Here is a 14,257-nt window from a genome sequence, read left to right as displayed (position 1 = left end):
GCCTGTAGGATAAAAGGCAACATCCTTGGCTTACCATTTAAGGCCTTTTGCCATCCTGCTACAATCTACCTTTCTGGGCTTGTTTTACAGTATTAACTGTTCTCTAATCTCAGTTTATTTTCTTTTGTTTCAGCATATTTATTGGTATAGATTGTCCCTCATGTCCAGATGAAATGACCCAAGTACAGTTAATGATCCTCAACATAGATGCAAACCTATTTATAATTCTGCTTGTCAGCAAACTCCAATCCCTGTCAGCAATCAGTAAGTATTTATTAGGTGCCCTCTATGTGCCAGAGACTGTGGTGAGAGCTGGGGATACAAATGCAAAAGCAGGATTGTCTCTGCTCTCAGGATGCTTACACTCTATCGGAAGAATTTGTTTCAAGACCACTGTCCTTATTCTTTTTTTTATTTTTTGAGGCAATGGGGGTTAAGTGACTTGCCCAGGGTCACATAGCTAGTAAAAGTGTCTGAGGTCATATTTCAACTCAGGTCCTCCTGACTCCAGGGCTGGTGCCCTATCTACTGTATTATCTACCTGCCCCTTGTTCTATTCTTGATTCAAAACTAAGATCTGCTACAAAATTATAGTCTTAGGATAAACATCAAATCTGAATATAGCATTCTCCATGAGCAAAAACAATTTCTCAATCATGGATATTAGAACCGAGAGTTGATTATAATACAATTTGCTTTTAGTGTGGTCACAAACATCTGAGTTATGCCACAGAGAAAGATATGTGATATTTGCATGGCAATTATAAAAAGTAACCACTTCCTGGAAATCCAATTAATTTATTTATCCTTTTTACCAAAAACATCCGTGAAATTCTGTTTGTGAATTTAACAGGGGATTACAACCTGCTATGTCATAACAATCTGGATGTGGTTCTGTAATGCCAAAAGGTTATTACTCAGCAGATTACTTTAGCAAAGTGATCTATATTTGAAAAAACCCTCCCCCCTCTGTTTCTACCATCCGATGTCCATGTTACATAATAGAACAAAGTAGAAATAACACCGAAGCAAAGGACTTCTGGGCAATGGCAGAAGTAAGCCAGTACCTGCGGGCCTGCCAACATGATAAAGTATTTATAGCTGGCATGACATTCTGTTAGAAGGAGGCAAGAGGAGACTTGCATGCTGAGCCATCAGAGCCTCCCATAGACTTTGCATTCTGTGTTGGAACCTTTGGGAAAGGACCTTGGAAGGAATGCAAAGGTGTAGTTTGAGTGCATGCCGTATTAGTCAATACATTTTTGTTTTGTTTTTTTGTTTTTGTTTTTTTTTGCGGGGCAATGGGGGTTAAGTGACTTGCCCAGGGTCACACAGCTAGTAAGTGTCAAGTGTCTGAGGCCGGATTTGAACTCAGGTCCTCCTGAATCCAGGGCCGGTGCTTTACCACTGCGCCACCTAGCTGACCCCTTAGTCAATATATTTTTAAAAAACCACAAAAAACCCAAAGGGGCAGCTAGGTGGCGCAGTGGATAAAGCACCAGCCCTGGAGTCAGAAGGACCTGAGTTCAAATCTGGTTTCAGACACTTAACACTTACTAGCTGTGTGACCCTGGGCAAGTCACTTACCCCCAATTGCCTCACCAAAAAAAAAAAAAAAAAAAGAGGAGAGAAACCCATTTAGTGTACATTCTTTTTCTTTTTCTTATTTTAGTGAGGCAATTGGGGTTAAATGACTTGCCCAGGGTCACATAGCTAGTAAGTGTTAAGTGTACGAGGCTGGATTTGAACTCAGGTCCTCCTGAATCCAGGGCTGGTGCTCTATCCACTGTGCTACCTAACTGCCCCCTAGCACTAATTCTAAGGGGATGAAAAGCCTAGGGATCAAAGGAGAGATAGAAAGTGTCTTTTGTGAGAGAGGGAAATGTCTTTGGTGACCTTCATTTCAGTATCATTTTGCTAACTGGAAAAAGGTTGAATAGAGTGAAATGCTTTGCCAGCAGGGCCAGATAATAAACAATAGTTGACGTCCACATAGTCCTTTAGGATTTGCAGAGAACTTTACATAAATTATCCCAGTGCTTTTCACACAGAAAATTCTTTTTTGTGTGTGTGGGGTTTTTTTTTGTTGTTTTTTGTTGTTGGTTTTTTTTTGGTGAGACAATTGGAGTTAAGTGACTTGCATAGGGTCACACAACTAGTAAGTGTTAAGTGTCTGAGGCTAGATTTGAACTCAGGTCCTCCTGACTACAGGACCAGTGCTTTATCCACTGTGCCACCTAGCTGCCCCTTCACACAGTAAATTATTAATATTTATTTAAGAGAAGGAAATTTCTCTTTGGCTTTAAGGCATCATGGTCATGAGGAGTTAGTTGGCCAACAAGCATTTATTAAATACTATGTGCAGTACTATACATACTTACTATGAGTCAACACTTATTACTGTGCAATGCACTGGGGATACTAAGAAAGGCAAAATTATGCTCCCTGCCCTCAAGGAAGCCTCATACTAATGGGGAGAGGCCCTGCAAATTACTGTACATATAACATATACTGTAAATATAAAATAATCTCAGAGGGAATTAGGAGGGTGGGACAGGAGGGGCAAAGACTAGAAAAGACCTCTTCTAGAAGGTAGGATTTGTTTTGTTTTGTTTTGTGGAGCAATGGGGGTTAAGTGACTTGCCCAGGGTCACACAGCTAGTAAGTGTCAAGTGTCTGAGGCCGGATTTGAACTCAGGTCCTCCTGAATCCAGGGCCGGTGCTTTATCCACTGAGCCACCTAGCCACCACCTAGCCGCCCCCTAGAAGGTAGGATTTGAGCCAAGTCTTGAAAGGAGCCAGAAAAACTAAGAGGAGGGGGTGAGGAGAGAGAGCATTTGAGGAATGGTGGACAGAGTCCAAAGGCTTGTAATAGGAAGTCAGAAGATGAAGTAGGTCCTTTTTTTTTTCTTTGCCCTTTATACAGTTAATACCATGGAGCATATAAACATTAAGCCATTATCAATCATTAACTATAGGATTCTTGATATCTACTGTGGGTCCAGCATCCTCAGATCACAGCCTTTTTAAAAAAAAAAAATGGAAGATATATATTTTTTTGTTTTTCTAAGCATGAGCAATTTATTGGCATAGCACGAATTTGCCAATAAACAGAGTCTCAGCCTCTTCAGAAAAGCTAAGACCCTGAATGAAGGGGACAACTTTCTTTTATGGACAAAAGCAGGTGCTCCAAGTACAGAAGCAGCATCATACATGGAGAAAACAGTATGGTTGGTTACAAAGCTTTTAGCATCATAGACATGAGGAACTGGAAGATATATTTTAATTTAATTTAAATTTTTTTTTTGCAGGACAATGAGGGTTAATTGACTTGCCCAGGGTCACACAGCTAGTAAGTGTCAAGTGTCTGAGGCCGGATTTGAACCCAGGTACTCCTGAATCCAGGGCCGGTGCTTTATCCACTGTGCCTCCTAGCTGCCCCCAGATCACAGTCTTTTAGAAAAAGAAAACATGGGTTTGATGGGAAGAAATTCCAAAAAATATGCTAAATACCAAGCAAGAAGGGGTGAAAAAATACAATTAAGAAAACAGAAGCATTATCTGGGGGAAAACAGTTAGATAAAATACTGGATTAGCTAAATTAATGTCTAAGTTACCAGTAGGCTTGTTGAAATTAGTGATGTCATTCCAGTATTTTAAAATGCAATTGCAACACCAAATGACCACATTTTCATTCGATATCCAGCAGAAAAATTAATCCAAATGTCCTTCTTTTTCTCTTACTCTTTTCCATATCTTCTCCATCACCACCACCACCATCATCATCAGTAACATTTACATAGAGCCTACTATGGGCCAGGCACTGTGCTAAGCACTTTACAAATATCTCATTGGATCCTTACAACAATGCTAGGAGGTAGGTGCAATTATACTCATTTTAAATTTAGGAAACTAGAGCAAACAGATGACATATAGTCCGTGTGCTGGTAAATATTGAACAATGGTGGGTGGGTTGGGGAATGTACACACTATTCTTAATCTGCATTAATTATTAACATTTTGCTCCATCACTTTCTTAAGTCCAAACAATCAGCAAAACAGTAAATCAAGACCTGAATTGTATGTAGTCTTTGCCAGTTTTAAAGGTGTTAATGCTTTAAGTTGAAAATTTAACAATCAGCTTCCTGGTTCCAGCTGACTCCAGTGAAGTAATATATGCCCCCCCCCAAGTATTTGTATAGTTCTTGTTTTTTTAACTTGTTTATCTTATGCTCTAGGAATGTCTATGGATCCTTTTCCTCTTTTTTTTTTTTTTTGGTGGGGCAATGAGGGTTAAGTGACTTGCCCAAGGTCACACAGTAAGTGTCAAGGGTCTGAGGTCTGATTTGAACTCAGGTCCTCCTGAATCCAGGGCTGGTGCTCAATCCACTCCACCACCTAGCTGTCCCCTTTTCCTCCTTTTTAACAAGAAAGTGTTCATCTCTCGGTAGCTAGCTTAGGGTAACGGGCTCTGTGTTTCATTTCTTGCATTATGACACTTTGTCAATCTAATTATGATGCATTTTACAAAGGTGTAGGTAAGTACATACACATTAATGTGAGGAGGGAAAAGAGCTTTAGTAAATATGATCATAGGTTTAGAGTAGCTGGGTACTTCATAGACCATCTTCTCCAACCTTTTCATTTTTTGGATGAAGAAAACTGAGCAGAGGTGGAATTCAAATCCAGGTCAAATCTGACTACAAAGCCACCTCAGGGAAGGGTAAGGGGAGGGGAAAGGAGGGATAAAAATTGGAACCCAAAACTATAAATAAGAGCTTGCCAAGAGAGCAAAAGACCCCTCTCCAGGGTTTAGGTCGATCTACATTTCTTTTGAAATTCTCCTAACTCTGGGCTGGCCCTGCAAAACCAGCTAGATTTCCTGGAGGGGTGGGGGGGGGGCGGTCTCTGAGTCCCCAAAACACCCTATTATTAATAATTTTCTCACAGGCCCACATATAGCTGGGTAGTATTTTTTCATGGATTTAAAGGCTGTGAAAGAAGGATTAGTTGGGTCATTTCTATCTTGGTTTGTTTGTGTTTTGGGGTTTTTTTTGCGGGGCAATGGGGGTTAAGTGACTTGCCCAGGGTCACACAGGTATTAAGTGTCAAGTGTCTGAGGTCAGATTTGAACTCAGACACTCCTGAATCCAGGGCCAGTGCTTTATCCACTGCGCCACCTAGCTGCCCCCCATTTCTATCTTTATAGAATTATGGTGAATTATTGCATTGATCATAGTTCTTATTGAATGCATTGTTCTCCTGATTCTGGTCACCACTTCCTACTTCAGTTCATATGACTTTCCCAAGGTTTCTTGGGAAGTGTCCCTTTCATCATTCTTATGTTGAAATAATGCTACATTTCATCCATATATCATAACTAATTTCCCAATAGATAGAAACCCTCTGAATTTCCAGGCAATTTTTACATACTCCTTCCCACCCCCTCTTTCTTTGATTTCTTTGGAATATAGGTCTAGTAGTGGTGTCATTGAGTCAAAAGTGATGTAAAGTTTAATAACTTTAGGGGCATAGTTCCAAATTAATTTCTAGAATGGCAGGTTTAATTCACACTGTGACCAATAGTGGATGTGCCTAATTTCCTGCAGCCCCCTCCAACAACTGTCATTTCCCTCTTTTGTCAGCTTTATAAACCTGAAGTGTATGAGGCAAAACCTCAGAGTTGTTTTATACACATATAAGTTGTCGGTTTTATTCATATATAATTGGGCAAAAGGGTTTTTAATACTGTATTTTCCTTTTAAATAATTGTTAATTCTCCTTTTCCATTTTTGATACTGTTTTTTTTTTCTTTGCAAAAATAAAATGAACTAATAGCTTGCTTTTTAAAGTTTTTAATATTTCAATGGTCTTTTGCTAATAATTTTGTTAATCTCTTTTTTGATTTTTAGAATTTCTATTTTGATATTTATTGAAGTTTTAGTTATTTTGTTTAGATTTTTTAATTGCCCACTCAATGAATTGATCTATTTTTTTTTAATGGCACAAGTGTTTAGTGATATAAATTTTCCCCAAAGAATTGCTTTGGCTGCATCCCCAAAGTGTTGGCATGTTCTCATTGTTGCTATTGTCTTTGATGAAATAATCTACTGTTTCTGTGTTTTGCTCTTTAACCCAACTATTTTTTTTCTAAACATTCTTTTTATTGGGGATCATGGTATTGTGAGGGCCAAATTTGATATAGGGAGAGTTAATTGAGTGGCTCACCATAATGTTGGGGTCCTGGAAATAATGAGGACCTCTAGGTCCAAAGCTCCCTCTCCTCCAAACTGCCTTTTTAGATATTTCTCCCAGGCCAATAAGAAGGGAGCCTAACAGCCTCTTTTCCACAAACGAATCAGGTTTTATTAATGGGAATAAAATAAACAGGAAAGGTGAAATTAATAAAATCCAAGACAAGGGAATAGGGAAAAAGAAATATGGATAATCCTCCTAACTCTAACCTAAATCTATACAATCCCCAAACTCGATTCCAGTTCAGCTAATTCAAAAGACAGGGCTCCTATGTTAACTCACCACCTGGGGTCCATAGCTTCAGTGGAAAACCAGCTTTGCAGTCAGGGCCCGCAGGACTCATCTACTCCTGCAGCTCACACCACCGGGAAGAAAGTCACTCTGGAAGAGACTGAGCTCCCCTCAGTGAGTGTTTACTCTCCCTCCCCCAAAAGGGGAGGTCCTTCAAAACTGCCTGTGGAGAGTGGTTTCTCCTGCTGACATCAGCAGCACACTACTCATTGCAGGTTAGGTGTGGCTCATCCCAATCAGTCTGCCAAATTCTAATAATCTTACCACAGGATCTTAAATATCCACAATGAAAATCTGAAGAGCATTTTGAATATGTACATTACACTGTTAAGGGTTAAAATTCTAGCTAAACTGTCTAAAATATCTAATGAGTGGTCGCCAATCAATTACAAGCTTTAGCAAGAGTTAGACTTTTAAGCATTTATTAGGAGAATAAGAATTTGGTAAAGAGAGAGAGAAAGGCCTAGATTCCTATCTATTAAAGGGAGAGCATATTTCTAGCTCCGCTCTCCACCAGCGTCCTCAGGAAAGAGCCCGAGACTGAGCGCCAGTCTCTTCCTTCCTTCTCCCACTAGCCCGCGTCACTTCCTGACTCCTGGTCTTGCCCTCAAAGACCTTCCCTTCATGGGCAGAACTCTTCTACAGTAAGTATCCAGCAGGTGGCGTTATTCCAATCGTTACAGTCCCCCCTGTTGTTCCTCAAGAAACAAAATGTTTCCTTGACGGAACAACACATTATGGGATTTCAGTAAATCTTGTCAAGTGACTATGTTTTGATAAGAAGAATTGTTTTTTAATGCAACATAATAATACAGAATCCAATGACAAGAAGTAGAAGAATATAGATAGTGGAGGACTTTTAGTGTCAGGAAAGCTAAGTAACATACTTAGGGAATAATAGTACAAATTATACTTATAAGTGGTGTTCCTCAACACCTCCAGTTCAGGTGTAGATAGGGAGAAGAACTGGAAGGGGATACTAGGTTTTTGCTTGTTCTTAGATTGTGATTTAACATTTTTTTTTTGGCCAGAGATCACCAACATCTGGAGAATTCTTGAAAATATATGGAAATGACTCCCCCCAAAATACCATCACTTAGTACAAAAACCCTGGCATGTGCATACCTTTAAAATCAGATGCTATTCTTTTTTTTTTTTTTTTTGGTGAGACAATTGGGGTTAAGTGACTTGCCCAGGTTCACACAGCTAGTAAGTGTCAAGTGTCTGAGGCCGGATTTGAACTCAGGTCCTCTTGAATCCAGGGCCAGTGCTCTATCCACTGCGCCACCTAGCTGCCCCCGTCAGATGTTATTCTTAACCCAACTATTCTTTAAAATTAAGCAATTCAGTTTCCAATTATTTTTTTAGAATTATATATACATGTATATATGTATACACACATACACACACACACACACACACACATATATATATATATATTTTTTTTGGTGAGGCAATTGGGGGTTAATGACTTGCCCAGGGTCATACAGCTAGTAAGTGTCAAGTGTCTGAGGCCAGATTTGAACTCAGGTCCTCCTGAATCCAGGGCCAGTGCTCTACTCACTGTACCACCTAGCTGCCCCTAGAATTATATTTTGTAAAAAAAAAAACCCCAAACCCCTGCCTTCTCCCCTTCCCACCAAAATTCTCTTCCCTACTGAGAACAAAAGAAAAACAAAAAAACCCTTTTACAAGCATGTATAATCAGTCAAGAAAAATTTCATGTTGGTAAAGTCCAAAAATATATTTTTCTCATTTTGTGCTGTTTATCACTTCTCTATTGAGAAGTATAAATTTTATAAATTTCATTTATTTTTTTATTTATTTTTTTTTTAGTGAGGCAATTGGGGTTAAGTGACTTGCCCAGGGTTACACAGCTAGTAAGTGTTAAGTGTCTGAAGCCAGATTTGAACTCAGGTACTCCTGAATTCAGGGCCGGTGCTTCATCCACTGTGCCACCTAGCTGCCCCTATAAATTTCATTTATAAAAGAAGAACATGTGCATGTTTCATCATTAGTCTTTTTGTAATGGTGATCAGTCATTACATTGTTAGCAGCCCCTAATTCTTTCAAAATTGTTTGTCTTTAGCATATTCTTGTTATTAGATAAATTGTTCTACTGGTTCTATTCATTTTACCATGCATCAGTTTGTATAAGTCTTCCTATATTTCTCTGAAACTCTCCATCATTTCTTATGGCACAATAGTATTATATCACATGTATATACTGTAAATTGTTCATCTATTTCCTGAATTTATGGATACCCAACTGATTCCCATTCTTTGCCATATCACAAAGAACTATAAATATTTTTGTACATCTTTAGAATTTGCTTTGCTTAGGATTGCTTCCTACCTAAATCTACTGTCCCTCTAATTCTCCCTTCTCTCCTTTCCCTACTATTTCCCAATCTCTGTGGGTGTTCTTCACTTCTTTCGCCACTTCAGATGAGGGTGACTGTTTAAGTGTCAGCTGATTCAAGTGTCATCCCCTCCTCCTTGTTTGTATAGACTTCTACTTTCACACCCCAATCATGTGGGATAATTTTTTGCTAATCTTCCTTTCCCTTCCTCTCACCCCCAGGATATTCATCTTCTTTTCCTTCCATTCTAGGTGGCAGTGGATAGAGCACTGGTCCTGAAGTTGAAGTTGGGATGACCTGAATTCAAATCTCACCTCAAGACACTAATTGTATGACCCTGGGCAAGTCCCTTAACACTGTGTGTTGTCTTAGTTTCTCATCTGTAATATGAGCTGGAGAAGGAAATGGCAAACCACTCCAGTATCTTTGCCAAGAAAACTCCAAAATGGGGTCACAAAGAGCTGGGCATGTCTGAAAGGACTCAACAACAATTTTCAGGGCATTTGTTGTTTTGTCCTTGTTGTGCCAAGCTGTTACTTCCCTTTCCAATTATATCTTCCAAAATTCTCATTTCCTTTCCATTTTTTTCTTTAGTGTTCTCATTTCATTTATTTTATTTTATTTTATTTTTTTAATCATTTTCTTTTTTGTTTGTGGGGCAATGAGAGTTAAGTGACTTGCCCAGGGTCACACAGCTAGTAAGTGTCAAGTGTCTGAGGTCGGCTTTGAACTCAGGTCCTCCTCAATCCAGGGCCAGTGCTTTATCCACTGCGCCACCTAGCTGCCCCCTTCATTTCTTTTATAAAAGAAACATTTTTAGGGCAGCTAGGTGGCCCAGTGGATAGAGCATTGGCCCTGGAGTCAGGAGGACCTGAGTTCAAATTCAGCTTCAGACACTTGACATTTACCCTGTGACCCTGGGCAAGTCATTTAACCCCAATTGCCTCACACACAACACCCCTCCCCCACCCCAAAAAGAAACCACACAAAAAAACCCAACAAACAAACAAAAAATTTTACATTCTAAAGGCTTAGATCTAGAACTATTTTGTATAGGTCTTGGTAGTGATACTTGATAGAAGACTATGCATGAATAATCAACCTCATGGGTTTGTTGCAAGGAAATCCCTCTTTAAAGTACTATATAAATGTAGTTTACGATAAAAAAAAAAAATGATGAGCAGGATGCTATCAGAAAGACCTGGAAGGACCTGCATGAGCTGATACAAAGTGAAATGTACTGTATACAAAATAATAGCAATATTGTGAGGTGATATGTTGTGAATGACTTGGTTATTTTCAGCAATGCAGTGTTCCAAGACAACTCTGAAGGTCTTATGAAAAAATGCAATCCATCTACAGAGAGAACTGAAGCATAATTTTTTTGTTAGTTCCTTTACCTGAAGTTTTGTTTTTGTTTGTTTTCTTTCAAAACCTGGCTAATGTGGAAATGTTTTGCATGACTGCTCATGTATAGCTTATATTAAATTGCTTGAGTTCTTGGGGTGGGGTAGAGAGGGAGGGAGGAAGAGAATTTGGAACATAAAGTTTAAAAAAATTGATGTCAAAATGTGTATTTTACATGTAATTTGGGAAAGAAAAATTCTAAATATAAAATTAAAAAAAGACTATGCATGTCACTTAATGTGAACCTGCCTCTTGAAAGAGATAAAGAAAATGAATGGACAATGATTCAACCTGGTCATGGGATGTTTTTGTAGCACTCATTTTCTTTAGTACAAAGGAGTGTGGGGTGAGGGACTTTCCAAGGATGTTGACTAACTCTGTGTTCCTGTTGCCATTGGCTCTAGAAGACCCCTTTTGCAAGTCAGTGTAATTATGGACCAATCACAGTCTTAGTTTAGTTGACACCAGTTGACATTATGTTATTAATTTATATAACCAGACAGCATAAAAGGATGTTCTGATTGTATGGGTGGGTCACCAAGGTATCATTCAGCTCAATTATTGGTAATTACTAACTAGCCTTATCAATAAGGAGATTATTCTTGGACTTTTAATTCTTTTCATTTTATAGACCTATTTTTCCTCACCTTTCCTTTTTGCTCTCCTTTCAGCCTAATTTAGTTAAGCAGAGTAATTTGGATTAGGATCTTTGTGTTTCTTCTAATTAATGTCCTTGCAAAGTAGAGGATAATTGGGCTGTCAAAGCAAAACAAACAGCATATGATCTTGTTTATTAGATTGTTTCCCATTAGACTATAAGCTCCTTGAGGGCAGGAACTGACATTTGCCTCTTTTTTGTATCCCTAGCTTTTAGCACAGTGCCTGGAACAAACAGGTACTAAATAAATGTTTTATTGGCTGATCATAATTAAGTAAAATAATATTCCTGAACACCAGACTTGGAATGAGAAATGTTAAATACTTTTTCACATGCTTTTATTTGACTTGAATAAACTTAAAGAAATTTACCTTATTTGTGCCTTATTTTTTTCTATCTATAAAAATGGGAAAATTTTTTTACTAGTTTTCTATTAGGGCTATACAAAAAAAATCATAGATTTAAATGCATAAGTTATTTTGAGGAAAGATAATGAAATATCAATAATTCAACAAGTATTCATTAAGTGAGTGAGTACTACATACTGAGCCCATTTTGGGCTCTGGGGTTCCAAGTACAAAAAATGAAACTCCCTACTTGCACTGGCCTTACTTTCTTTTTTTATTTTTATTTTTGTGTGTGAGGCAATTGGGGTTAAGTGACTTGCCCAGGGTCACACAGCTAGTAAGTGTCGTGTCTGAGGTAGGATTTGAACTCAGGTCCTCCTGAATCCAAGGTTGGTGCTCTATTCACTGCGCCACCTAGTTGCCCCCATTGGCCTTACTTTCTAATGGAAAGGACAAGTAAATATAAAAATGTATGTAAGATAAATATAAAGTTAATAAATGTGAACATATACAAAGTAGTTAAATATAAGAAAGCATAAGAGAGAGGACTCCAACTCTTTTATTCCTTGCCAGGCACTGAGCTAAACCTTGGAGAGAAAGCAAGGCTAAAACAAATCTAGTTCTCCAGGAAATCCCAGTAGAATGGGGCAAACAATCATGTGCAAACAAGACATATTCAAGATAAACTGGGATAGTCTCAGAGGGAAGACATTAATGGGGTCTGAGAAAGGCTTTTTGCAGAAAGTGAATTTTAATTGAGCCTTGAAGCCAGGGAAGGCTGGAGACACATTTTAGGAAGGTTTATCTGTAAGGTTTTATGCAGAAGGTGGTGGTTATGATCCATTTTATTTTATTTTATTTTCAGGGCAATGAGGGTAAAGTGACTTGCCCAGGGTCACACAGCTAGTAAGTGTCAAGTGTCTGAGGCCGGATTTGAACACTCAGGTCCTCCTGAATCTAGGGCTGGTGCTTTATCCACTGTGCCATCTAGCTGCCCCCACTTGTGATCCACTTTAAAGGAAGAGAAGGATGTTTTGAGGGGTGGAAGTAAAGAGAAAGTACATTCTTGGCATGTGGGAAGATCAGTGCAAAGGCTTGGAGATGGGGAATGGGGTCTTGTATTCCAGGAAAAGAGAGAAGGCAAGTTTGACTGGATCTCGGAGTGTGGGAATTGAAATCTAATGATGCTGGAAAGATAGGGTGGGGCTCTGTTGTGTAAGGCTTTCAGAGCTGAACAGAGGAATTTGTTTCATCCTGGAGGCAACACAAGACTAAAGACTTAATTGAGTAGGGGAGTCACATGGTCAGATCTGTGCATAAGGAAAAATAGTTTGGCAGAAGTATGGAGAATGGATTGGAGTAGGGCAAGACTCAAGGTGAAAAGACCAATTGATGAGGAGGGTGTAGCAATAATCTAGGTGAGAAGTAGTGAGAACCTGAGCTAAGGTGGCAGCTGTGTGTCTATAAAGATGGCAGGTGTGGGAGATATTGTGAAGGGAGATGTAGCATGATATCTGGTAAATGATTGGCAATGTCAGGTGGGGGAGAGTGAGGAGTCCACAATAATGCTGAGGTTATGAGCCTGGGATAGAGAATAGTGGTACTATATAGACATATTTAAGCTGCTACAGAAACAGGTGATACTTGTAAGATTAAAAGTTGTGATGCAATAAATATTCACACAGGAGAATAACAAACATTATTACTATCAAGTTACATTTATTTTCAAAATTGTATCCCTTAGCTTTTACTTGGAAGAAGTGTGGCAAAGAAGAAAGAATACCTGATTTGGAGTAAATAGACTTGGAGTCATGCAGTCTTTTTCTTTTCTTTCTTTCTTTCTTTCTTTCTTTCTTTCTTTCTTTCTTTCTTTCTTTCTTTCTTTCTTTCTTTCTTTCTTTCTTTCTTTCTTTCTTTCTTTCTTTCTTTCTTTCTTTCTTTCCTTTCTTTCTCTCTCTCTCTCTTTCTTTCCTTTCTTCCTTCCTTCTTTCCTTCCTAGCTATCTATCATCTAGTTGTTCATGTCTGATTCAATCTGTCCATTGGGTTTTCTTGGCAAAGATATTGGAGTGGTTAGCCATTTCCTTCTCCAACTCATTTTACAGATGTGCAAACTGAGGCAAACAGTGTTAAGTGACTTGCCCAGGGTCACACAGCTAGTGTCTGAGGCTGGATTTAAACTCGGGTTTTCCTAACTCCAGGCCCAGTGTTCAATTCACTGAGCTATGTGTGTATATAAATAATATTTACACACACACACACATATATAATTTACACACACACATACAAACATATCAAAACATTTAGCTTACTTAGGTCTCTTTTGTAAAGCAAGGGGGTCCATCTAGATACAAGATTTGCTAATCCATATGCCATCCATGATCTTTACATCCTCTTGAGGCCTTTCTAGGTCTAGAGAGCTAAAGAGTTCGTTTAGTTGTTGGTTTTTTCCAAGCTTATGGGTTTTAATTGAAGCACCTTTGGCAGTAAAATTATTGCAGACCCGTATGTACCTGGTGACTGGGAAATACAGAGGTTCCCAAAAGTCTTTGTGTAGTTTTATGCTTTCATTACTTAAAGCAGATGATTGCTAATTAGTGCTAATGTTCCAATGGTTCCTTTCCAATTATACTAGAACCATTTAAAGCAGGGGTGTGCTGGAGCCTGCCCCAACCAGCTCCTGCCATCATTACATTTTAAGTATGAGCCTTAACATTTTGAAAACTGGCAAATGCTATAAATCAGTTCTTGGTTTATTTTTATTGTCTAGACTTAAGAAAATGATGGAGAAAATATTAATGTGGACTATCCTGTCATCGGATTCCTGTGATGCCTTGCAATTACATTCTTTCTTCTAAAGTTATCAGTATTCCTTGTTAGGAAAATGAGAGCTGATGATCTTGAAGTTCTCTTCTATCTTTATCATTCTTGAAATGT

The sequence above is a fragment of the Dromiciops gliroides genome, chromosome 3 (assembly GCF_019393635.1).
Source record: "Dromiciops gliroides isolate mDroGli1 chromosome 3, mDroGli1.pri, whole genome shotgun sequence".
NCBI lineage: Eukaryota > Metazoa > Chordata > Mammalia > Microbiotheria > Microbiotheriidae > Dromiciops > Dromiciops gliroides.
This window is presented reverse-complemented; position numbering follows the sequence as displayed.